General features: G+C 40.9%; 1 long non-coding RNA gene across 1 annotated transcript; it reads right to left on the bottom strand.

The window, feature by feature from the left end:
• Positions 1-1,223: 1,223 nt before the first annotated feature.
• Positions 1,224-1,768, bottom strand: LOC117537005. Its single transcript, XR_004567656.1, has 3 exons — positions 1,675-1,768; positions 1,479-1,566; positions 1,224-1,394 (listed from the first exon to the last, which is right to left on the bottom strand). It is a non-coding gene; the product is annotated as an uncharacterized LOC117537005 (long non-coding RNA).
• Between the last annotated feature and the right edge of the window lie 24,662 nt (positions 1,769-26,430).

Raw genomic sequence — 26,430 nt, 5'->3', positions numbered from 1 at the left:
TGACATCATTGCATGTTGTGCATTTCTGCACAATCTGTGCATAGACATGAACGATGTCCTTGAGGATGCTGAAGCCTTCCCCCCTGAAGATGGGGACCAGAGTCCTCCCCCTGCCGCAGCATGTGGACAGGAAAGTCCTGGACACCACCTAAGGAAGAGGATTGCTGCACAACTCTCTGCTCCTGTCCAAATGGCACCACACCTGAGAGAGCACGATTACATCTAATGAACTTTGTTTTTTTGTGGGTTTTTTTGGCAAAACGTGGTTGTCTGTTAACTTGTGTTTTTGAAATGATGTGCACACATACCTGATTTAATTTTGTTTGTTTTAGTGAGCTCCACTTCTCACTTTAGAGAAAAGAGGTGAAATAAAATAAACCTGTGCACCGTTGATTTCAAACTTGGTTTTCCTGAATTGTCTTTCTGCATAATCCCAAATTGGAGACAAATGTCCTTACCTCTTGGATCATTCAATCACGAGCACAGAGCAAAGGTTCAGAAAATGAACACAGGTCTTCTAATACAATCACTTTTGTTTTTGAGTGAAACTCTGCAAATGGTTTGACATGAGCAATTAAGACCGTAAATGGCATGTATATTTTAATGCCTTATACCTATGAAGCGCACAGACATATCTTTATTTAAAATGCTGATATTCAGGGTTAATCTTCAGACTTTGGAAAAAACACTTTAGTTCCGTGCACAACATTACTTTGTGCAAAACTTTTCCTTCTACATTATGAAACCCACACAGAACAATGTAGCCATCTAACAATCAAGCAAACGCAATGTCACCTTCATCACCCGTCTACCTGTATTTACTATATCCCATACAATATTGAAGACATGAAGGACAGCACGTTAAATTAGGTTTATTGTCTTCCAAATAAATAATACAAGCGAACAAAAACAAGTCTTTTAAGTAACATCAATAATCAACATAGAAATGGCCAATGGTGGGGGGGAAAAAATAAATCACATTTTGTCGACCATTTTTTCGAACAAGGTTAGAAATGTATCTGAGTGCTGCATTATTTCTCTGTGGCGTTCGTCCTCTTTTTCTGCGTCGCGTTCTAGGCACTCCAGCACTCCCATAGCACCTTTTCTTTTTTTGGGGGGGGGGCTGCTGGGTGGTTCCAGCCTCAGACAGTGATGAGGGTGGTGAGGGGTCTGGATCATCAGCCACATTTGGGGGGCGGGAAGGAAGAGGAGCAGGAAGCAGCCTCCGGATCAACAAGGATTGTGGGGTTTTCCAAGGCTGAGGCAACAAGGACAGGAGGACTAATTGAAGGCCTTGCACCTATGGCCTCATCCATGGCCATGAAGAAGGGCCATGTTGCAGGGGTTTCTTCCCCCTGATCAGTCCCTGTTCCAGTCCTTGGCCTTTTAAGTTCCTATTGCAAACAAATGCATGTTAGAAATCTTTGTTCAGCTTTTTCAAAAACAAACATGTTTTACAATAACAATACACCATTTACCTTGTATTTATTTTTTAGGTTCTCCCATTTCTTGGAGGCCTGTTTGTGAGACACATGTTGCCCAAGGTCCAGTTCCTTAATGATTGACCTGTTATCATAGAATATTTAAACAATATATATTGGTGTTAAGGTAATGACCCACAGTGCACATTCATTACTTTCATTGCACAAAATATGAATTGAGTGCATAACTCACTCCCATGCTTCTTTGGCAGCATTGCGTTTTTTGCAGAACAGGTCATCCTTTTCCATTCTTAAAGCAATAAGTGCCTTGGTTTTTACCACAGTCCCTGACATTACAAATCACACTTAAGTTTAAACCGATTTCGTAAGTGAATGGATACATGAATTGACACATGTGTTGTTAGTTTGATTCTGATTTAGATTTGTACATCTTCAAAATAAAAATCTAATGTAATCTTGGCAAATCAAATTAATAAGTGTAGATTTATAAATACATGTTCACAAAGGCATGTTTTAGTTCAGGCAACGTATTATTTATCGTTTAAAAAAATAACCACATGGAACTCACATTTGTATGACGTTGTTTCCTCCATGCCCTAAAAACGGTTGCACACCTGTGGAGTGAGATTATCAAGCCTGCATCCATGCAAACTCGCTGTCAGATGCTTTTATAACCCACTACGCCTCCGCCCTGATTGCTTTGGACCAGCCCTCAATATGGCGGACCCTTCGCGTGAACGCGCAAACGGAGGGGTAGGGTGTAGGGGTAGGGTGTAGGGGGCGGTTTGGGAATGGGCCTGTACTACTAAACAAGCTCACTTGACGAACTGGTATGAGCAAACCAAACTACTAATTTGCTACAATTCAATACATGACAGCAACAACACACAAGTGACCACCAACAAGTGGACTGCAACAACCACAACACACATGGTCAACTGTAGTAAACTACACACAAATGTTGCCTACTTACACCTAAGCAGCAACCCGAAATCGACCCAACTAATGTGGACTGCAGATAAAACTACCTAAAAAGTCACATACCTCAAGTTACTGAACGTGCATTTATTATAGCTCCACAGAGTGGCCAAACAAAAAGTAGAGTCAAAGGTTGCCGTGCAAAAACTTGGAAAACAAGCAATAGTGAGGCACCCTAACCCTGAGCTGTTGATGGAGATGACTAACTAACCTAGCTAGTCTTCAGTGGCTTGCCGAGCACGAGGCGACTTTAAACGCTGAACTCAGTGCATCATCGAAGACCATAGATATAGCCTAAAGCAAAACATTGAAGCGTACCCCTCAGGATTACCACCAAAAATAAGAAAGGCAAAACAAAAAAGTGGCAAGATCTTCAAACCTGCCCGGTGACTAACTAGTCAGGATGCTCAACACTGAAATTGCAGGCTGGTGAAACAATTAAATGCCCAACTAAACAAACAGCAACAACCACACATTAACTCAAACAAAATCTCTCCACTACGGAGCCCTGGAGGGTTCATAGAGAGAAAAATAAATAAAACGTGGCCATGTTATACTTTCTCGTTCGCACAAGATACTTTCTCGTGCAAACGCTTTAGTAACTCGTGCGCACGAGTTACTAAAGCGTGCGCACGAGTTACTAAAGCATGTGCACGAGTTACTAAAGCGTGCGCACGAGTTAATAAAGCGTGCGCACAAGTTAATAAAGCGTGCTCACGAGTTAATAAAGCGTGGCCTCGTTTTGTGTGTGTATGTGGGCATTTGTTTATGATAGTATCGTTCGTTCCGGTGCACTCCGGCAGGACTATAGCACATCGAGATTAAGATTAAACGAAGTTCTTTCACTTGGGAATACACATATAACTATGGAGAACCATATTTGTGTAAATTACTGTTCGTAGTAATTTGAAAACAAATGCCGGTGGTGTCGGACACAAACACACCGAACACGCACACCCAGAGCGGAGCTGAGCACAAACAAACACACACGTGCACACACACACACACACACACACACACACACACACACACACACACACACACACACACACACACACACACACACACACACACACACACACACCCACACATCATGCGGCCCGGTGACAGGACATCTCCTTCATAAAACGAGGGGGAATACTCTGGTAGTTCGATGTGTGTGGAGGTGTGTGTGGTTAAACGTAGCAGCCTCGATCTCTATTCAGCGGTTGTAATGAAGGGAAACGCAGTGAAGTAAACAGTAAAAGGAACAGCTCTTTGCAGCTGGTGCTGCTCTTCTCAGATTCTGCTGGGTTACACGTTACTGCCTCCAGTGCCCTGTACGACGAAGCCAGTTCAACAGACCCTGGATATGTTTGATTTACCCGGCTTAACTAACCCTAACAAACGCGATGTCGCTAAGCGGTCCTACGAAGCTGGTTATCAACTCAGCAAATCAACCAGGGTTTATCTGTCCGGCTGAGAGCGCGTTCACGTGAAAGTGACGGGGTTACCAACATTTGACCAATCACAAACATGCGTGCTTACAGCGCAGCCGAAGCCTGATAAGGATGTGTGTGTACTAAACGCTGCAAACTGATATTTGCTGGGTCCAGGCTCAAGGGCGTATGGCAGTCTCAACTCTTTCCAGGACATGCCAGGGCCCTGCCTGCCTATAGCTTTGCCGATATCTGTGTTGATAGGTAATAGATTAAGAGCAGTGAATCATCTTAGAAACAGGAAGCGCTCAAATGTTTGTGTGAGTTTTTCTAATTTAGCAGTGATTCCATGTCAGCCACAGCTTGTTACAACAAACATGACTGATAGTGTGTTTAACAAACTTAAACTAGCTTTATTAAATGTCAGGTCTTTGGCAGGAAAAACATTTTTAATCAATGATTTTATCACTGAGCACAATCTCGATTTTATGTTTTTAACAGAAACTTGGATTGAACAAAATAACAGTGCAGCTGTTCTTATCGAATCAACCCCTCCCAACTTCAGTTTTATGAGTCAGGAAAGAATGCATAAGAAAGGGGGTGGAGTTGCTATTCTGTTCAATGATTCCCTTCAATGCAGGAAGACATCGTATGGAAACTTTGATTCTTTTGAATATGTGGCCCTTCAGCTGAAATGCTCCTCTCGAGCTCTGTTCCTAAATATCTATAGACCACCCAAATACTGTGCAAGCTTTTTTTATGACTTTACTGAACTGCTGTCTATAGTGTGTATTGACTTTGACCGTCTAGTCATTGTTGGTGATTTTAACATCCATGTTGACAACCCCCAGGACAGAGGGGCAAAATAACTGTTTTGTGTTCTTGATAGCTATGGACTGACTCAGCATGTGACGGAGCCCACGCACAATAAGGGGCACACTCTGGACTTAATTATCTCAAAGGGTCTGAATATCTCTAAGGTTGTGGTGACTGATGTTGCACTCTCTGACCATTCCTGTGTTTTCTTTGAGAGCTCTATTTCTGTTCACACATTTTTTCAAAAAGAGGTAACCACAAAGCGATATTTAACTGAAAATACTAGGGAAATGTTTACTCAGAATTTTTCTTCCACACTTGCCCCTGCTAACATCTCAGTAAATGAGCTAGTAGATCATTTTAATTCAAAAATTTAAAATGTTATAGATGCCATTGCTCCAACTAAGATAAAGGAAGTGACTGGCAAGAAAATATCTCCATGGAGAAAGGCCATGAGCGTGAAAACAGAAAAAAGAGAATGTTGAAAAGCTGAACGCAGGTGGCGAAAAACAAATCTCCAGGTTCACTTTGAAATCTATAAAGAGAGACTGGGCCTTTATAATTTGAAATTGAAAAACGCACGACAATCGTTCTTCTCTGACATCATTACCAAAAATAAAAACAACGCACGTGCCTTGTTTGCTACCGTCGACAGACTAACTAACCCCCCAGTGTCAGTAGCCTCTGAATTTCTATCCACCAGGGCGTGCAATGAATTTGCCTTCTTCACTGACAAAATTCAGAGAATCAGACAAGCAGTCAGTGCCTCTGCATCAGGAAGAGCAAATGTGTTGTCTCTGTGTCCAACTAACATCAATTCAAACACCATGACACAATTCCATCAGATTAATGATAAAAACCTAGAGGACATTATACAACTTCTGAAATCCTCCTCCTGCTGCCTTGATATTATTCCAACAGGATTTTTTAAAGATGTTTTGCCTTGCATGGCCTCAGATCTACTTCATATAGTAAACAAATCTCTTCACTTAGGTATTTTTCCACAGGCCCTGAAAACTGCAGTCATTAAACCGCTCTTAAAAAAGAATAATCTAGATGCTTCAGTAATGAACAATTACAGGCCCATATCAAACCTCCCATTTCTAGGTAAAATCATTAAAAAAGTTGTTTTTCAACAGTTGAGTAATTTTTTGCATTTAAATAGCTGTTTGGATGTGTTCCAGTCAGGCTTTCGTCCAAACCACAGCACTGAGACTGCTCTTGTAAAGGTCTTTAATGACATCCACTTAAACACAGACAGTGGCAGAACTTCAGTGTTAGTATTATTAGATCTCAGTGCTGCGTTTGACACTGTTGACCACAGCATATTACTAGACCGACTGGAAAAACTGGGTGGGACTTTCGGAAACAGTTCTAAATTGGTTTGAATCCTACTTAAAGGACAGAAACAACTTTGTTTCTATAGGTAAATACACATCTGAGTTGACAAATATGACATGTGGGGTTCCTCAAGGCTCCATCTTGGGGCCTCTTCTCTTTAACATCTACATGCTACCACTGGCTCAGATAATGAAAAACAACAAAATAAGTTACCATAGCTATGCAGATGACACACAAATTTACGTAACAATTTCACCAGGAGACTATGCTCCAATTCAAATACTGAGTAAGTGCATTGAACAAATCAATGACTGGATGTGTCAGAACTTTCTCCAATTAAACAAAGATAAAACTGAGGTAATGGTTTTTGGAGCCAAGGCAGAACGTATAAAAGTTAGCGCTGAGCTTCAGCCTGCAATGTTCAAAACAACAGATAAAGCCAGAAATCTAGGTGTAGTTATGGACTCTGACCTGAGTTTCAACAGTCACATTAAAACAATTACTAAATCAGCCTACTATCACCTAAAGAATATGTCTAGGATTAAAAGACTAATGTCACAGCAGGATTTGGAAAAACTTGTCCATGCTTTTATCTTCAGTAGACTCGACTACTGCAATGGTGTCTTCACAGGTCTCACTAAAACATCTATTAGGAAGCTGCAGCTGATTCAGAACGCCGCTGCTCGAGTCCTCACTAACACTAAGAAAGTGGATCACATCACTCCTGTTCTGAAGTCTTTACACTGGCTTCCTGTGTGTCAAAGAATATATTTCAAAATACTGCTGCTGGTTTATAAAGCACTGAATGGTTTAGGCCCAAAATACATTTCTGACCTCCTGCTAAATTATGAACCATCCAGATCTCTCAGGTCTTCAGGGACTGGTCAGCTTTCTGTCCCCAGAGTCAGAACTAAACATGGTAAAGCAGCGTTCAGTTATTATGCTCCAAATATCTGGAACAAACTCCCAGAAACCTGCAGGTACGCTGCAACTCTGACTACTTTTAAATCCAGGCTGAAGACTTTTCTTTTTGTCGCTGCTTTTAATTGAACTATTCATATCTTAAACTGCACTGTAACTTTTATCCATGTACTTTTTCTTTTAATGTTTAGTTGAACTATTCATATCTTAGCCATGTATTTTTTATTTTAATGTTTATTTTATTAGCTTTTCTTTTTAATGACTGATTTTAAATGCCATTTTCTTAATGTCTTTCATTTTTTGTAAAGCACTTTGAATTGCCTTGTGTTGAAAAGTGCTATATAAATAAACTTGCCTTGCCTTGCCTTGCCTTGCAGCGTCATACTTCATGAATGAATAGTGTAAATAGCAAATCCTGCTTCGTAGTACAGGCCATCGGTGCCACAGAGATTTCATAAAGTGAAGGAGGTTTTCCTTCTATAAAACAGCTGTGGGCAGCAGATACTGTGAGTCACGGACAGGAATCCCTCAATTTAAATAAAACGAGGCCACGCTTTATTAACTTGTGCCCACGCTTTATTAACTCGTGCGAACGAGAAAGTAAAACGTGGCTACGTTTTATTTATTTTTCTCTCAATGAACCCTCCAGGGCTCCGTACTCCACAAAGCAAACGGCCCCTATATACAGACAAATGCTTAGAAATTGACCTCACCTCATGGACTTTCAATCCCGGACGAGCCCCCATTATTACTTCCCACCTTTAAAATGGCCCTATGGGGCTAACAAAATGCCACCACTGACCCAAAAAGGTCTATCGAGACAGAGGCTGGGGAGAATTGTTGTGGCAACCCACCGGTGCAGTCAGAACCTCTGGCTGCTGTGACTTGTGATATGAATTCTCCGGCCGATACTTGTAATAAACATCAGTGTTTGACATCAAAGCTCCAACTCTCCTCGTGTCTCTCTGAGTCCTGACTCTCCATTGCTGCAGAAGTTTCCCTTACAATAACAACACATCAAAGGTTTAATTATCCATCCTAGGATGAGAGGCAGAAACACAGCAGTCCCCACACCAGAGGCCTCCCTCTTCTGCTGCTGCACTGGAGCTTTTAAGCACTTCCTTCCCCAGGTGCACCTCGTCTGAACCTCATTACAGCATTGTTTGGTTTCCATGGTAACGTGTCTCCTTAGTAGCGCGAGCCATGGTAACGTGTCTCCTTAGTAGCGCGAGCAAATGAAAGTCTGAGAGGGTGTTCATGAGGAAGATAGTCAGAGAAAACAGAACAAGAATGGACAACTCGACCCTCTGCTCACTCCTTTCCTGTAAATTAAACTATACAGGTCCAGCCCACACATATGACAGTGCAGTTGTTCATTCCATCTCTTCTTTTTTCCTGCTACGCTCTTGTTTGACAAGCTGAATGTTGACTGGTGTTTGACTGAAGTAAGCTCTGTGAAAAGTTCCAGTTATTAACTCGGTATTTACAAAGCTGTCATCTCCACATTTGGAGAAAGCTACAAGCCGTTTGACTCCAGCAAATCTGCATATTTCACAGAAGGCTCGTTTAGTGGTTTTGCAAATAATTAACCACTCTCTGTTTTTGTACCATTCTGCATTGAAGTACCTTTCTCTTTGCCCAAATAAGCTTTTATTTGCCCGTCACAATGTCCCTACAACAAACCTCCATGCAGTCGGAACCAGCCTGTTTCAGTTCAACGATGCCGGCGGCGGCCGCAGAGCTGCTGCTTTGGGGTTCATATGGCTGCGCTGGTTCTATGGTTGAAGGACCAGGCTCCAGAGTTGCAGATGTCAGGGATGTGACATTCAAGTTGTTGAATTTCAGTTTAGTTTGACAGTATTTAGTTTTCTTCAGTGCTGGTTCTTCTGACATGTTTGCAAGTGTATATATTCTTTCTATCTAGGTTAACGGCTGACACACACAGAACAACGTAACAAATAAAGTAAACAACGTAACAAATAAACAAATATAAGCTTTTTTATTGGTTGTCATTTACATGGATACATTTGAATGTTGTGACAATGTCCTATTTGATTGGGTTCAAATGTACATATTCTTCCTGTTATGTCTGCTTTATTTTACCTAATGCAAAGTGACCTGCTGCTCCATCGAAGCATTGACCCGAAGACACATTTTGAGTTGTATACACTGTTGGAAAGAGGAGATTCCTAGCTTTCTAATGATATCAGGATGTTTTTGTACTCCAAATATTAAGCAAAATATGTCACATTATATAATGACTGTTACAGAGTCATCATTTTGAGAAAAAGGCCATTAAAGTTTCCTCTTCTCTGGAATTCATCAATCTGATTGATTAGCGGAGCAAATTATGAAAATAGTACGGAGGGAAGATATTTTCATTTGGATTACTGGTCTGGTGGAAGCTCGCGAGTGTGTGTGTGTGTGTATATACAGTGGGGCAAACAAGTATTTAGTCAGCCACCAATTGTGCAAGTTCTCCCACTTAAAAAGATGAGACAGGTAGGCCTGTAATTTCCATCCTAGGTATACCTCAACTATGAGAGACAAAATGAGGAAAAAAAATCCAGAAAATCCAGATGTGTGTGTACTAAACGCTGCAAACTGATATTTGCTGGGTCCAGGCTCAAGGGCGTATGGCAGTCTCAACTCTTTCCAGGACATGCCAGGGCCCTGCCTGCCTATAGCTTTGCCGATATCTGTGTTGATAGGTAATAGATTAAGAGCAGTGAATCATCTTAGAAACAGGAAGCGCTCAAATGTTTGTGTGAGTTTTTCTAATTTAGCAGTGATTCCATGTCAGCCACAGCTTGTTACAACAAACATGACTGATAGTGTGTTTAACAAACTTAAACTAGCTTTATTAAATGTCAGGTCTTTGGCAGGAAAAACATTTTAATCAATGATTTTATCACTGAGCACAATCTCGATTTTATGTTTTTAACAGAAACTTGGATTGAACAAAATAACAGTGCAGCTGTTCTTATCGAATCAACCCCTCCCAACTTCAGTTTTATGAGTCAGGAAAGAATGCATAAGAAAAGGGGTGCAGTTGCTATTCTGTTCAATGATTCCCTTCAATGCAGGAAGACATCGTATGGAAACTTTGATTCTTTTGAATATGTGGCCCTTCAGCTGAAATGCTGCTCTCGAGCTCTGTTCCTAAATATCTATAGACCACCCAAATACTGTGCAAGCTTTTTTTATGACTTTACTGAACTGCTGTCTATAGTGTGTATTGACTTTGACCGTCTAGTCATTGTTGGTGATTTTAACATCCATGTTGACAACCCCCAGGACAGAGGGGCAAAATAACTGTTTTGTGTTCTTGATAGCTATGGACTGACTCAGCATGTGACGGAGCCCACGCACAATAAGGGGCACACTCTGGACTTAATTATCTCAAAGGGTCTGAATATCTCTAAGGTTGTGGTGACTGATGTTGCACTCTCTGACCATTCCTGTGTTTTCTTTGAGAGCTCTATTTCTGTTCACACATTTTTTCAAAAAGAGGTAACCACAAAGCGATATTTAACTGAAAATACTAGGGAAATGTTTACTCAGAATTTTTCTTCCACACTTGCCCCTGCTAACATCTCAGTAAATGAGCTAGTAGATCATTTTAATTCAAAAATTTAAAATGTTATAGATGCCATTGCTCCAACTAAGATAAAGGAAGTGACTGGCAAGAAAATATCTCCATGGAGAAAGGCCATGAGCGTGAAAACAGAAAAAAGAGAATGTTGAAAAGCTGAACGCAGGTGGCGAAAAACAAATCTCCAGGTTCACTTTGAAATCTATAAAGAGAGACTTGGCCTTTATAATTTGGAATTGAAAAACGCACGACAATCGTTCTTCTCTGACATCATTACCAAAAACAAAAACAACGCACGTGCCTTGTTTGCTACCGTCGACAGACTAACTAACCCCCCAGTGTCAGTAGCCTCTGAATTTCTATCCACCAGGGCGTGCAATGAATTTGCCTTCTTCACTGACAAAATTCAGAAAATCAGACAAGCAGTCAGTGCCTCTGCATCAGGAACAGCAAATGTGTTGTCTCTGTGTCCAACTAACATCAATTCAAACACCATGACACAATTCCATCAGATTAATGATAAAAACCTAGAGGACATTATACAACTTCTGAAATCCTCCTCCTGCTGCCTTGATATTATTCCAACAGGATTTTTTAAAGATGTTTTGCCTTGCATGGCCTCAGATCTACTTCATATAGTAAACAAATCTCTTCACTCAGGTATTTTTCCACAGGCCCAGAAAACTGCAGTCATTAAACCGCTCTTAAAAAATAATAATCTAGATGCTTCAGTAATGAACAATTACAGGCCCATATCAAACCTCCCATTTCTAGGTAAAATCATTGAAAAAGTTGTTTTTCAACAGTTGAGTAATTTTTTGCATTTAAATAGCTGTTTGGATGTGTTCCAGTCAGGCTTTCGTCCAAACCAAGGCACTGAGACTGCTCTTGTAAAGGTCTTTAATGACATCCACTTAAACACAGACAGTGGCAGAACTTCAGTGTTAGTATTATTAGATCTCAGTGCTGCGTTTGACACTGTTGACCACAGCATATTATTAGACCGACTGGAAAACTGGGTGGGACTTTCGGAAACAGTTCTAAATTGGTTTGAATCCTACTTAAAGGACATACACAACTTTGTTTCTATAGGTAAATACACATCTGAGTTGACACATATGACATGTGGGGTTCCTCAAGGCTCCATCTTGGGGCCTCTTCTCTTTAACATCTACATGCTACCACTGGCTCAGATAATGAAAAACAACAAAATAAGTTACCATAGCTATGCAGATGACACACACATTTACGTAACAATTTCACCAGGAGACTATGCTCCAATTCAAATACTGAGTAAGTGCATTGAACAAATCAATGACTGGATGTGTCAGAACTTTCTCCAATTAAACAAAGATAAAACTGAGGTAATGGTTTTTGGAGCCAAGTCAGAACGTATAAAAGTTAGCGCTGAGCTTCAGCCTGCAATGTTCAAAACAACAGATAAAGCCAGAAATCTAGGTGTAGTTATGGACTCTGACCTGAGTTTCAACCGTCACATTAAAACAATTACTAAATCAGCCTACTATCACCTAAAGAATATATCTAGGATTAAAAGACTAATGTCACAGCAGGATTTGGAAAAACTTGTCCATGCTTTTATCTTCAGTATACTCGACTACTGCAATGGTGTCTTCACAGGTCTCACTAAAACATCTATTAGGAAGCTGCAGCTGATTCAGAACGCCGTGGCTCGAGTCCTCACTAACACTAAGAAAGTGGATCACATCACTCCTGTTCTGAAGTCTTTACACTGGCTTCCTGTGTGTCAAAGAATATATTTCAAAAATACTGCTGCTGGTTTATAAAGCACTGAATGGTTTAGGCCCAAAATACATTTCTGACCTCCTGCTAAATTATGAACCATCCAGATCTCTCAGGTCTTCAGGGTCTGGTCAGCTTTCTGTCGCCAGAGTCAGAACTAAACATGGTAAAGCAGCGTTCAGTTATTATGCTCCAAATATCTGGAACAAACTCCCAGAAACCTGCAGGTCCGCTGCAACTCTGACTACTTTTAAATCCAGGCTGAAGACTTTTCTTTTTGTCGCTGCTTTTAATTGAACTATTCATATCTTATACTGCACTGTAACTTTTATCCATGTACTTTTTCTTTTAATGTTTAGTTGAACTATTCATATCGTAGCCATGTATTTTTTATTTTAATGTTTATTTTATTAGCTTTTCTTTTTAATGACTGATTTTAAATGCCATTTTCTTAATGTCTTTCATTTTTTGTAAAGCACTTTGAATTGCCTTGTGTTGAAAAGTGCTATATAAATAAACTTGCCTTGCCTTGCCTTGCAGCGTCATACTTCATGAATGAATAGTGTAAATAGCAAATCCTGCTTCGTAGTACAGGCCATCGGTGCCACAGAGATTTCATAAAGTGAAGGAGGTTTTCCTTCTATAAAACAGCTGTGGGCAGCAGATACTGTGAGTCACGGACAGGAATCCCTCAATTTAAATAAACGAGGCCACGCTTTATTAACTTGTGCCCACGCTTTATTAACTCGTGCGAACGAGAAAGTAAAACGTGGCTACGTTTTATTTATTTTTCTCTCAATGAACCCTCCAGGGCTCCGTACTCCACAAAGCAAACGGCCCCTAGATACAGACAAATGCTTAGAAATTGACCTCACCTCATGGACATTCAATCCCGGACGAGTCCCCATTATTACTTCCCACCTTTAAAATGGCCCTATGGGGCTAACAAAATGCCACCACTGACCCAAAAAGGTCTATCGAGACAGAGGCTGGGGAGAATTGTTGTGGCAACCCACCGGTGCAGTCAGAACCTCTGGCTGCTGTGACTTGTGATATGAATTATCCGGCCGATACTTGTAATACACATCAGTGTTTGACATCAAAGCTCCAACTCTCCTCGTGTCTCTCTGAGTCCTGACTCTCCATTGCTGCAGAAGTTTCCCTTACAATAACAACACATCAAAGGTTTAATTATCCATCCTAGGATGAGAGGCAGAAACACAGCAGTCCCCACACCAGAGGCCTCCCTCTTCTGCTGCTGCACTGGAGCTTTTAAGCACTTCCTTCCCCAGGTGCACCTCGTCTGAACCTCGTTACAGCATTGTTTGGTTTCCATGGTAACGTGTCTCCTTAGTAGCGCGAGCAAATGAAAGTCTGAGAGGGTGTTCATGAGGAAGATAGTCGGAGAAAACAGAACAAGAATGGACAACTCGACCCTCTGCTCACTCCTTTCCTGTACATTAAACTATACAGACCAGCCCACACATATGACAGTGCAGTTGTTCATTCCATCTCTTCTTTTTTCCTGCTACGCTCTTGTTTGACAAGCTGAATGTTGACTGGTGTTTGACTGAAGTAAGCTCTGTGAAAAGTTCCAGTTATTAACTCGGTATTTACAAAGCTGTCATCTCCACATTTGGAGAAAGCTACAAGCCGTTTGACTCCAGCAAATCTGCATATTTCACAGAAGGCTCGTTTAGTGGTTTTGCAAAGAATTAACCATCTGTTTTTGTACCATTCTGCATTGAAGTACCTTTCTCTTTGCCCAAATAAGCTTTTATTTGCCCGTCACAATGTCCCTACAACAAACCTCCATGCAGTCGGAACCAGCCTGTTTCGGTTCAACGATGCCGGCGGCGGCCGCAGAGCTGCTGCTTTGGGGTTCATATGGCTGCGCTGGTTCTATGGTTGAAGGACCAGGCTCCAGAATTGCAGATGTCAAGGATGTGACATTCAAGTTGTTGAATTTCAGTTTAGTTTGACAGTATTTAGTTTTCTTCAGTGCTGGTTCTTCTGACATGTTTGCAAGTGTATATATTCTTTCTATCTAGGTTAACGGCTGACACACACAGAACAACGTAACAAATAAAGTAAACAACGTAACAAATAAACAAATATAAGCTTTTTTATTGGTTGTCATTTACATGGATACATTTGAATGTTGTGACAATGTCCTATTTGATTGGGTTCAAATGTACATATTCTTCCTGTTATGTCTGCTTTATTTTACCTAATGCAAAGTGACCTGCTGCTCCATCGAAGCATTGACCCGAAGACACATTTTGAGTTGTATACACTGTTGGAAAGAGGAGATTCCTAGCTTTCTAATGATATCAGGATGTTTTTGTACTCCAAATATTAAGCAAAATATGTCACATTATATAATGACTGTTACAGAGTCATCATTTTGAGAAAAAGGCCATTAAAGTTTCCTCTTCTCTGGAATTCATCAATCTGATTGATTAGCGGAGCAAATTATGAAAATAGTACGGAGGGAAGATATTTTCATTTGGATTACTGGTCTGGTGGAAGCTCGCGAGTGTGTGTGTGTATATACAGTGGGGCAAAAAAGTATTTAGTCAGCCACCAATTGTGCAAGTTCTCCCACTTAAAAAGATGAGACAGGGAGGCCTGTAATTTTCATCCTAGGTATACCTCAACTATGAGAGACAAAATGAGAAGAAAAAAATCCAGAAAATCACATTGTCTGACTTTTAAAGAATTTATTTGCAAATTATGGTGGCAAATAAGTATTTGGTCAATAACAACAATTTGTCTCAATACTTTGTTATATACCCTTTGTTGGCAATGACAGAGGTCAAACGTTTACTGTAAGTCTTCACAAGGTTTTCACACACTGTTGCTGGGATTTTGGCCCATTCCTCCATGCAGATCTCCTCTAGAGCAGTGATGTTTTGGGGCTGTCGCTGGGCAACACAGACTTTCAACTCCCTCCAAAGATTTTCTATGGGGTTGAGATCTGGAGACTGGCTAGGCCACTCCAGGACCTTGATATGCTTCTTACGAAGCCACTCCTTCGTTGCCCGGGCGGTGTGTTTGGGATCATTGTCATGCTGAAAGACCCAGCCACGTTTCATCTTCAATGCCCTTGCTGAAGGAAGGAGGTTGTCACTCAAAATCTCACGATACATGGCCCCATTCATTCTTTCCTTTACACGGATCAGTCGTCCTGGTCCCTTTGCAGAAAAACAGCCCCAAAGCATGATGTTTCCACCCCCATGTTTCACAGTAGGTATGGTGTTCTTTGGATGCAACTCAGCATTCTTTCTCCTCCAAACACTTTGAGTTTTTACCAAAACGTTTTATTTTGGTTTCATCTGACCATATGACATTCTCCCAATCCTCTTCTGGATCATCTAAATGCTCTCTAGCAAACTTCAGACGGGCCTGGACATGTACTGGCTTAAGCAGGGGGACACGTCTGACACTGCAGGATTTGAGTCCCTGGCGGCGTAGTGTGTTACTGATGGTAGCCTTTGTTACTTTGGTCCCAGCTCTCTGCAGGTCATTGACTAGGTCCCCTTGTGTGATTCTGGGATTTTTGCTCACCGTTCTTGTGATCATTTTGACCCCACAGGGTGAAATCTTGCGTGGAGCCCCAGATCGAGGGAGATTATCAGTGGTCTTGTATGTCTTCCATTTTCTAATAATTGCTCCCACAGTTGATTTCTTCACACCAAGCTGCTTACCTATTGCAGATTCAGTCTTCCCAGCCTGGTGCAGGTCTACAATTTTGTTTCTGGTGTCCTTTGACAGCTCTTTGGTCTTGGCCATAGTGGAGTTTGGAGTGTGACTGTTTGAGGTTGTGGACAGGTGTCTTTTATACTGATAACGAGTTCAAACAAGTGCCATTAATACAGTTAACGAGTGGAGGACAGAGGAGGCTCTTAAAGAAGAAGTTACAGGTCTGTGAGAGCCAGAAATCTTGTTTGTTTGTAGGTGACCAAATACTTATTTTACCGAGGAATTTACCAATTAATTCATTAAAAATCCTACAATGTGATTTCCTGGATTCTTTCCCCCATTCTGTCTCTCATAGTTGAAGTGTACCTAGGATGAAAATTATAGGCCTCTCTCATCTGTGGGAGAACTTGCACAATTGGTGGCTGACTAAATACTTTTTTGCCCCACTGTACATGTGTGTATTTGTGTATTTTTGCGTTTGTGTAAGAAACACCGGCTGTTGTTATGCCTACTGTGACGTTAAATTACTCCGTTCTCCGCTTGTAATTATGCCGTCACAAGCTTCAAAGTTGTATTTATCATCTGAATTTGCCGACACAAGTTTAATATTCTGAAAGCCAAGACTTTGTTTATTTGAAATCAGATAAAAACCAACTTTAACGGACCCTACCGTGTGATTACTATATGCCTTACATTCATCATTTCAGCAGAGGGAGGGGGAGCGGCGCTGAGAAACAGCAGAGTGACGAGTGAGAGGCGAGCTGTCATCTTCCCTTTACAACAGGGGTGCCCAACCTTTTTTGCACCGAGAGCTACTTTTAAAGTTGCCAGTCTGCCGAGATATACCAGTCCAAATAGAGAGGCATAGCCATTACTGACAGTCTACTACCAGGTAAATACACACTTCTACTTGTATAAAACTGACCTTTGTACGATGAATACTTCATAAAATACTGCAGATCCTTTATCTTACCTCTTTCTAATCTACACACATACAAGTATTTAACTGAAGTTACACAACAGTGTTGTTGATACAGAGTTGGAGTTTATTCACACGTCACATACTACAGTGGGTAATGTTTTCAAGAAACATTGAACAGTGCTGCCACATATGAAAAAAAGAAAATACACTGAATCCTTTCTTTGCCACTATATAAAAATAGTGTTGCTACAAACGTATAAATGAGGCTTACTAATAAGACAACTCAGATCTGAAGCTACACAGGAATCTGCTGCCAAAGTGCAATAAAAAAGACAAAATTAATAGAATCAAACCCTTTTTTTGTTGTATTTTAGTAGAGTATAAAAATAAATGCCTTTTAAAATAGGATGCAAGCAACACTAGTTTCTTAAATGAATTGATAATAGACTATAATCAAATGAAACAGAACAGATCTTAATGTTTGCATTCTTATACCATGTTGTGCAATAATTATAATGAATAAGTTCAAACAAACTAAAACTTACAGCTGATTAATAACGGTATCTAACTTGAGTTTTTATTATATCAAAAACCTGTTGAAATGCTACTGTTATTTTTACTGTCCCCAAAAAGCGCGTTGGCAGCCTCCAGGAATGCTTCTTTCACAACTTTGCCGTCTTTGAAAGACTTCATGTGTTTCGCAAGAACGTGACTGACACAATAAGATGCTATGGTAGCAGCCTTGCTCTTGTTGTTGGGCCTGGTGAAAATGGACTGCTGTGCATTTAGCTGTCCTCTCAGGTCCCTCACCTTTTGGGAGCGTAGGGCAGAATTAGGAGCGAATTCCGTCTCGTAGCGTTTGTGCACTGTTTTGAAATGCCGCTCCTAAATTACCCTTCTTCGATAAAGCCACGCTCGCATTGCAGATGAGACAGATGGACTTTGAATTGGAATAGATACAAAAATAATCATCCTCCCACTTGGAGTGAAAATGATATATTTGGGGCTTTTTTGCTTCTGCCATTGCGGTCTTGTGTGTGTGCGGACTGTCACTCCTGTTACCACGGACAACGTCAGCGAACTAGTGCCCACTGCCCGCCAGCCAAGCCCCGACACATGGGGTCACGCCAATCACAAAGCTGTGATGCGTTCAAGTGCATTATTCTGGCACAGGAAGATTATGTTATGGGACATTAACGATAAAACAGAATATTGTTGTTCTATTTTTAGACACATCACACGATCAACTGGGAATCTCCCTGCGATCGACCGGTCGATCGCGATCGACTGGTTGGGCACCCCTGCTTTACAAGCTTCAAAAATGCCTGTAGCTAATGTGGTGGACATTTTTATTATATCCTTATATGTTTAAACCAAATGCTTCTCATTTCCTGAGATGTGCTGTTTTCTTCTCATACTCTACTGTGGGTTTTATTCCCAAGCGCTTCAAGGCCACAGAGCTGATTTGGCTGATGTTGAGATTACTCCTCTTCACACAAAGTCTTCACACAAAGTCTCACGAGAACTTCCCTATTCTGAGAACCGTTATACTATCTACAGCTCAAGGCCAGGTGTCTAATACCGTGTGAAGACAGATTTCTGAGCTTCCCTCCCTTTGCTGTATATAAGCTTTGCTTTCCTATTATATCTGCGCACACTCGCGCAGACTATTCTATACTCTGTGAGACCTGTGTCTATTTTTATTGTATCTTATGTATTTGAAGCTTCAAATAAATAACCAGAAAGACAACTCTGTCTGATTCACCATTTATTTGTTTTGATCACTCTGACTTGTACTCTCCACAGTGTTGGGTCTCAGATTTCCATAACAATTGGCGTTGTCGGCAGGATCTCTGCAAGTTCGATTGGGGACACCTACGGACGCTGGTGGTCGCTAGCTCCAGGACGAGAGGACCAGCGCCGGGGGTGGAACCGATTGACTTCACGAGATCCAACGAACTCAAAAGGCTTTCAATACTCAGTGAGATGTACAGTGTCTAAATTGTTTAAAGTTAAACGTAATTAAACTCCATGACATTTATGAGAGGGACTGCTCGAAAGTAGGATATTTGGGATATCCATCGTAGCCTGGGTTTACGATCAGTCTTTGTGTGATTTGTACTGAGGAACAAAATATTACATCACTGACGGGTGAAAAATAGTGTTTTGGTAACACGGGGTGTTTAGAGTAAACACTTAAATACTTTGTTATGGAACGCAAAGCAGAGTAGGGGGCTTGTACACCCTCCTGAGGGTCCGATTGTGGATGTCATGCGAGCAGAAATGGTGAAAACAGTCTGTCTAAATTAAATATCTGGACGGAAATGTTCGGATTTCCAAAGGGAGGGTTTTTGAGTAAATTAAAAATCAAGAACCTAAAGAATAAATTACAAGAACATGAAGATGGAATGAAGGGTAAAAATAAAGTTAAAGTAAAAGACTTATAGAAAACTGGACACTCACAGAAAGTGTTTATAATACTGGGGAGTAAAAGAAGGCAGTTGGCCTTGGGCATTAAAGAAAATATTAAGGTTGAAGATGAATGTGTAGAAAAGAAGGAAAATAAATTATTTTCAAAACCATGTAAACCCCAGACATCTCTGTGTCCTTCCATTGCAGGCCTGAATGACCTCTCCTCGACTGGGTATCCTTTCCCTCCCCCGGGGTACAACCCTGGCAATCCGGCTGGCCCACCTCAACCACCTCCACCGCCACTACAAGCCCCAGCCATGCAGTCAACAGACTCCCCGTAAGCTCGTCCACCCCCATCAGCCTCAAGTAGATGGGGACAACAGCGGGATAAACAAACCCGATGGGGGACACACCTCAGATAATGCCTTTCTCAACGGACTCACAGACACAGCGCAAGCTACGCAGAATGCTGACCGCTCACAATACCGAGGGAGAGGCAGAAGAGGTTTTCCGAGGCAGAAGACGAGAAGCAAGACCTTCATTTGACGAAAGATGTTTCAAGTGTGGCAGTGTTGAACATTGGATTATGGGACTGCTCACAGAACACTGGCAGTGGAGGCAGAGAGGGACAGCAAGGACGGGGCCATCATTCACAATCAGACTGACCTACACCAGATGGGGAGGAAGGGGCCCGATCGAGCGAGACGGAAATTCAGCCAGCAGCATCTAACCAGGGAAGTGACACACACACAAACACATCATGCTATTGAGTAATTGGAAAATGTAGAAGACATGTCTGTGGTTAAAGAGGGTATATATATTTGAAATATGACAGTGAAACAGCATTTGAGAAATGTCCCACACTGACTTTGGCTGTCATGGGTGTTGATGTTACATTTTTTGGTTGATTCTGGGGCTACACATTCTATGGTAAAAAGGGCAGATTTGCCTGATTGCAAATGTAGTGGTAGATTTATTCACTCAATAGGAGCGGCTGGGGTAACTGTAAAGGAGAAGTTTTTGTATCACTTCAGAGTAAAGATAACGGTGATGATAGTCATCCATTTGCCACATCAGTCAAAAACAGTTTCCTTTTATCATCTGTCTGCCCAATAAATTTACTGGGCAGAGATCTGATTCTCCGGTTCGGCTTAGACCTCATTTTTCCACAAATGAGGGTCTTAAAGTCCGACAGCCATCTCCTACGATGGTTAAAAACTGGCATTTGATGATAAAGAACTGGTGAATGTGTATCAAATGGCTGCTGACATATCCTGATTCTCAGGCGTTGTTGCGTTTGACTGATCAACGTGTTTTTCCACCTGCTGTGTTCATGTAGGCTTCTCATTTGCATTGTACTGCTAACGTTGTTGATGATCCGTGTAAATGCTATGATGAGAGTTTTTCTGTTAGAATGTGTGAATGATGAGCTCATGCTTAAAACTATGTATTGGAGTTTGCTGCGCAGAGCTGGTTCCTGTTGCACTCACACCCACACAACACAAACTGTGTCAAATCCCAGGGGCGGTCCACACATTTCACTAGCCAGGGTCCCCACTGATAGATGGAGGGATTTGGGTCCAATCGTTAAAGATTGGGAGTCAGTCACTGATTGGGCACCTACACACACAGAATATGTCATGTACTCTATGTCACGTGACGTGTATAAGATGAAAATGTGCACAAACGTAGCCGTTCTGCGCACATTGCTGTTGGTTAAGGAGGATGACGTTGGTGATGCCATTTTTCCACCTTTACGGGTAATTCTCATATCTCTGAGCTTCCTGCCGCGCTTTCAGATGTGCCATACTCACTCTGGGCAGCTCACAGATATGACGTAGGTTTAATGTCCACATTCCGTCCAAATCAACCCTGTACCCATTGAAACGTGAAGCTGTTGATGGCATTCGGCCAGTGTTTACCTCTCCGCCTAAACAAGGGGTCATTATTCCGTGTAACGATTCCGGTACGCACTCCAGTGTTTCCTGTCAAAAAGATCAGAGACAAACCTCCTGACGAGTGGAGATTTGTCCTGGATTTACGAGCTGTAAATGCAGCTGTGCATGCACGCTCGTCCCGAATCCTTATCTGATTATTTCCCAAGTTCCAGCCTCTGCAACATTTTGTACTTTCATAAGATCTCTCAAATGCCCCCTGGGGGGCGCAGAGTCATGCCAGGGGGGGGGGGGGGCGCGAGAGACCAGGAGGAAAAATTGTTATAAAAAAAAAAAAAAAGATAAAAAAAAAAAAGTCATAATTTGAAAATGTATTTATTCGAAAATAATATGATGCAGTACAGTACTATTACGTCTGGGTCTCTGTGTTTCATTAAAGCTCGGCTCTGTGTGTGTGGAACGAGCCATTTTGTGTGCGCGAGAGAGAGAGAGAGCGCACCGGTACCGGAGATCGTTGTTGTTAGCTTCTGATGCTGGCGAGCTGCGCTAACGGAGTTTTTTCAACAACAAGGTGGAGGAGAGTCCTCTCCTGTCAGACTGAGAGACTCAGTGAGCTAAAGGACTCTATCAGTGTTATCTCAGTGGGTCTCAAACGTTTTGGTCACCATTAATGTAAACAATTATTTCCAAGGCACACGTTTATATGATCATTATAGTTATAAAAAAATACGAGAATAAATGAAAAACAGGTATGAAATACTATATGACAGTAAAACAAGAATAAAGTTTAAAAAGGTGATTTGTAAAATATCCATAAAGAAAAAGTAAATCTGTTTACAGTTCTGTTTCATATGGGTGTTGAGAGATGTATCCATAGATCTCTTCATTTTGCTCTCAAAGTGCACCAGATTGATGCTTTTAACTTCAATATTTAAAAATAAATCCTTCCTAAACTAAGCGACAGATGATGTCATTTTTGCGTATGTGTTTGTGAGGAAGCGCACACACTCCCTCACTAACATGTTGGTCTTAACTATTTGTTTGTTAAGAAAGGTAGTACATGTTTTTTTCTGAGTTGTCTTTATTTCAGTTAAAGTTATAAAAACAGTTTACATAGACAAACTAATAAAATGCGTCTAAATTCGTTTGTCAGTCTGTAAAACACACAAGCACCAAGTAATCACCATTTCCTTTGTTCAGACCTGGAGGCCATCTTGTCCCAGTGCTCAAAGGGGGAGCACGCCTCCAAAGTACTCCTTATATGTGCCGTATGAGTAGGCGGAGTCTTGGACGCGATTGGTCAGGAAATGTGTGATTTTATCAGTGTCAATTAGGTTAAAAACTATCCGTTTTAAGCAGACCTTGTTGTTCTTGAAGGTATAATATTTATTGCGATGCAATAATGAATTTACTTAAGCCTTTAGGGTTTTATTAAAGGTAGACAACAGTGTTTAATTTTGTATTTAACCCTTCACTCCACTTTCAGAACCATGACCTGATTGGCCAGGTTGGAGTGGGAAGGCGGGCAGTCTCCTATAAATGTGGTTGGGAAGAGAGGGGAAGGGGCATTCGTTTTTGTGTTTGTTCCTTGCTGGTGAATGCAGCACCAGGCATGCAGTTTGTGTTTCTGTGGAATAATGTGGAAGACTAAGAATAAAACGCCTGTTTATTTTTTGCAAGAAAAACCCTCTCTCCACGTATCATTCTTTCACCTGCACCTCACATCGTAACAGTGTTCATAACACACGGCTGTTGTTATGCTTGCTGTGATGTTACATTAGTCCGTTCTCTGCTTGTAATTATGCCGTTACAAGTTTAATATTCTGAAAGCCAATACTTTGTTTATTTAAAAACAGATGAAAACAAACTGTCTTTTATACAAAATGGAAGTATTATACAAGTAAAACTACATGTTGCTTTAATCCCATGTAATTGTAGAATGAACACAGTCTTCCTTTGTATAAGTCAGGTGTCTTGAGTAGTCAAAATTACCTACAAATCATTGTACACATTTGTAAATATTATTTTCCACTTGTTACCATTGTGAGGCTATTTTTATGCAGCTCTGCGTGATTTTGTAGCTACAATTCAGACTAATACACTACCAGAGGTGGAATAAGTACTCAGATATTGTACTTGAGTAAAAGTAGAAGTACCAGAGTGTTACAGTAAAAGTCCTGCATTCAAAATGTTCCTCAAGTAAAAGTAGAAAAGTATTCTCGTCAAAATATAGTTAAAGACAGTAAAAGTATTCATTGTGCAGATTGGTCCATTTCAGAATAATATATATGATATGTTTTATAATGATTGATCATGAAAGTGTTCTCAAAGCTGGTAAAGGTGCAGCTAGTTTGAATGACTTTGTGTACTGCAGGGTAGCTTGTGGATTTACTCCAGGTGGAACTAAAGTCTGATTTAACACTTGATTATATTTCACATCATTCATCCACATCTGTGAAGTAACTAAAGGTATTAAATACATGTAGTGAAGGAAAAGTACACCATGTACCTCTGACTTATGTTCACTGCCAACCTAAAAGTACCTAAAAGAATAGTAATCAATAATGTATTGAAAAGTTATTTGGCTGATTGTTTTTATATCGGCTCAGCCAGGTTGTATGGGAGGCCCAGTCTACGTACACTCTAAAAACAAATGCTTGGCTTAACAAAGAAAATCAAGGCAATAGGTTGCATCGATGGTTATTGAGTTAAGACAACTTCTAATGACATTTTGTTAAAGCAACAAAGTTATTTGAGTTAGGGGAGAAGGCTTTTCCTCTACAATCAGAGGTGTTTTCAATTAACACTTACTTAATAATTGGTAGCATAAACACAAGTTTTAAGTTGATTACTCCAAACGTTCCAACTTGTTTTACCGTAGGATTTAAATGTAATCTTAAATTGTATGTACTTAATTACCACATGTTGAACATGAACACATGTTTTTAAGTTGACAACCATTTATAAATTAAGTTGCTCCAAATAATATTGTATTCAATCGGATTTTTCTCTTTTTTTTCATGTTTTTGCCTTTAAAGAAAGAAATTAATTGATTCCACAACAAAAATATTAGGCAATTCACTTTTTATTTTTGAACTGCAGTTGTTTATTTCAACACATCAGGAGAGTTCAAATTTCAAGTTGTATTTGAATGACAAAAGATGACACTCACCTTAAAATGTCCTTTGTATATTTCTATTTGTCTTAACTGTGGGAACTTGTCCAGGCATCTTAAGTGGGAGTGGACTTGAAATCCTTAACTCAAGGTGTAGAACAATTAAGTTATCAAACCAATTGCATTACTTACTTCAACTTGAATTTAGTTTGAAATCAATTAACGCAGAAATCAGAGTTCAAATGACACACAATATTAAGTTGATGTAATTACCAACATTATTACGTCAACACAACTTATAAATTAATGTTGCAACTTAAAATGTTTATCTAAATCAATTAACTCACATTTTTATCTTGCAACCAGTGCATTTAATTAAGTGGAGGTGAAAGGTCGCCTGAATTCGGTTTTTAGATGTACAGATCACTCATTTTGAAATATTAAACTTAGTTTTCTTTTCTTTAATTTTTCATCCTCGTGTAGAATGCTATCACGAAACACACATTTGGTTGTTTATAGCATAAAGAACATCTGAGTTAATGTGAGGTAGGGAAATAATCATTTGAGTATGTGCATATAAATATGTAATTTACAACAGCTGTAAGATGCTTGAAAATGCTTGAAAAGTGCTTGAATTTGACTTTGGAAAAGGTGTAAGAACCCTCTTAAGCCTTTGCCTGAAGACGGTGACGAACACGACTGTGTTGCCGAACTTCTCATGGTGTGCACACCTAGACCGGACTTAAAAAACGTTCCTCTGACCAACGCTGACCTCATTTTGTATGTTGATGGGTCTGCCTTTCGCGACCAAGGGGGCACTAATCGGGTGGGTTTTTCTGTTGTTTCAGATTCTGCTGTACCAATCCCATGTCACCTCTCAGCACAAGCAGCAGAGCTCATCGCACTAACTGAAGCCTGAACGTGCACTGCACGTTTGCAGAAGGCAAAACCGTGACTATTTACACTGACTCACGCTATGCTTTTGGGGTAGTACACGATTTTGGGGCTATTTGGAAGTGTAGACAATTTCTGAAATCTGATGGCAAACCAGTACTTAACCATGTACTGGTTGCAGGATTACTAGACGCCATTCTGCTCCCATCTGAAGTTGCAGTCTGGAGATGTGCCGCACACGCAAGCAGTACAGACCCAGTTTCCCTAAGAAATTGGGTCCGCTAATTTTCCTGCTGACTCAGCCGCAAAGGCAGCTGCTCTGATTTCTCTCGCACCTCACGCACAATCATTTGTTAAAATCCCTGTCTCCTCCTTCACTGATAAAATGTCGTCACTGACTTCCATGCAGCAGCTAGCTACATCGGTTGAGAAGGCTCAGTGGAAGGCTGTTGGGGCTGTTTTTGACCCAACATCCAGCATCTGGGTTGGTCCAAATTCCAATCCATGTCTCCCAAGACATTTCTTCCCTCATTTTGCTAAGTTGACATATGGGTTGGATCATGTGTCAAAAGGGGGGATGTTAGAGTCTATCAATCAGGAGTGGTTCACAAGGGGGTTCACAGTTCACAGTAACAGCTCAAAAGCACTGTGAAGCATGCCTAATTTGCATTATGCTGGTAGACCAGTAAAGGTTACAGGACCCGGAGCACATCCACCTCCCACCAGGCCATTTGAGCACCAAATGCTGGATTTCATTGAGCTTAGCCCATCAGAGGGTAAGAAGCACTGTCTGGTGGTGGTCCAAATGGGTTGAAGCTTTCCCAGTAAAAGCACAGAGAGCAAATGCTGTGGCAAAGGCACTACTGAGGGAAATCATTCCTAGATGGGGACTACCAGACAAAACTTTCTAGCGACAACCTTTGAATTAGAACAACGGTTCACATTTTGCTAATGAGGCCATTGCACAGAAAGGAGAATACCTTGGCATGGATATCAGAAAGCACTGTGCTTATCATCCACAGAGTGGGGGTGGGTTGGAAAGAGAGAACGGCACAATAAAAAACAAACTAGCAAAATGCTGTGCAGACACAGGTCTGTCATGGACACAAGCTCTGCCCATTGAGCTGATGTACATGCGGATGCGGGAACGAACACGGAGCCAACTCAGCCCATTTGAAATCATTTTTGGAGCTCCTCCACAGATTGGACTCAATG

This window comes from Gymnodraco acuticeps, unplaced genomic scaffold (genome assembly GCF_902827175.1).
Source record: "Gymnodraco acuticeps unplaced genomic scaffold, fGymAcu1.1, whole genome shotgun sequence".
NCBI lineage: Eukaryota > Metazoa > Chordata > Actinopteri > Perciformes > Bathydraconidae > Gymnodraco > Gymnodraco acuticeps.
This window is presented reverse-complemented; position numbering and strand designations above follow the sequence as displayed.